Genomic DNA, 1678 nt, shown 5'->3' on the forward strand with positions numbered 1-1678 from the left:
CCTTGCGATGAAATGGGGTATCATATACTCTACGTGAATCATTGAGAGTCGTTTTCGAAGTAATACCATTACTTAGTGAAATAATGTCTAAGTTAACCTTCTCTTTAATATTAATAAAAATATCACATCCTTTCCCTCCAGTGTAATTCAACACATATACATATTATGTTAACGAGAGATGTACTATCTTTAGTATATATCAATGAGATTTTAGTTATTAGTGGAAGTGATGGTTGAATTGGCGAGACGTTGGTCTATTATTTATTAAACATCAAGATACTGTTAGACACAATTGAAACGATTTGAATTTCGTGAATCATCTTTGTAGTCAGCTGTTCCTGCAGACTAGGCCTCTGGTAAGTGACGAAGAATCGATTTTGGGAAAGGAGCTGACCCTTGGTTCCTTCCGATGCAGCCCCATTGTTCCGTCCAAGGATCCTAAACTTACAGGAACTGGGATAATACCGATAAACGACCTTACTCCACTCAATATTTAGGCACTGAATATAATCATTAGCATCTCTCAGAACATTCCGGACGCTCATATAAAAGGTGATTAATTAAATTCACTAATAAGGTAAACCAAAAAAGGAGAAATCTTAATCGGAATAATATTAACTAAGACACAGCATATGGACTTTGCACTTTAGACTTTGAAGACTAAGCTATATGAAAAGTAGGGTTTGGAACCAAAGTCTGTGGTAACAAATCCAAAATAATTGGAACTCGACAATAAAATCCTCTAACATTTAGTAATTGTTTTTCAATAATGAAACTTTGTAATCGACCAAGAAATAAAAACAAATATCTCTCCCTCCCCCTTCAAAATTTACATTTTTATGTTTCAAGATACAAAGAATCCAAAAATTGTACGAGGATTATCCGGAGCACACAGCGCTAGAAAGTGTAAAAAAAAAACCTCTAAAATGAAAAGTGTCTAATCATGTTGATGAGTTTTTTTTTTTTTTTTTTACTGAAATGCCTCTAAAAGAACTCGCTGTAATTTATTCCGTAATTGATAATCATTCAATATTTGTGAACCGTAGACCTAATCTTACAGACCTTATTTGGTCATTGGGAAAAAGTGAGTTTTTACTGGTTGTTGTTATTTCGTTTTAAACAACCCCTAAAAAAATATTTCGGCCAAGTCAATACTAACGAAAGTTATTGAACAATAATATTTTTTTAAAAGTAGGTTTGTTTCTTGAAATATTCTTTTATAAATTTCTTCGGCCACTTCCAATTTAGTACTGGAAAAATTCTTTTTTTTTAATTTTTGATAGACCGGAAAAGTGAACCTTTGTGATGAGAGTACTTTCCCATAAAATTGTTTATAGTGAATCAACTTTTGTGAAAGTTTCATTGACGTATTGAGACATATGAAGTCGAGGACCATCTTGAAAAGTGTAATAAAAATACGGTGAGGAAAGTAATAAAATTAACTACTATGAATCAGAATAATATTTTATTTATAGAAAAATTGTTGTTCTTAGAAATTTTATTTTATTAGTAAATGTCAATAGTATTAAAATAATAATTGATCTAATTATTAGAAATTACTCCTCATTTTATCAAACGATAAAGTTTGTATCTATTGTCTATGTTTTCTCATTCGAAATTATTTTTCAATATTCAATTTTTTTTATTTCTACTTCGTTTTTATTATTATAAATCCCAT

This window comes from Halyomorpha halys, unplaced genomic scaffold (assembly GCF_000696795.3).
Source record: "Halyomorpha halys isolate HHAL.00 unplaced genomic scaffold, Hhal_1.1 Scaffold379.1, whole genome shotgun sequence".
In the NCBI taxonomy this organism is placed as follows: Eukaryota; Metazoa; Arthropoda; class Insecta; order Hemiptera; family Pentatomidae; genus Halyomorpha; species Halyomorpha halys.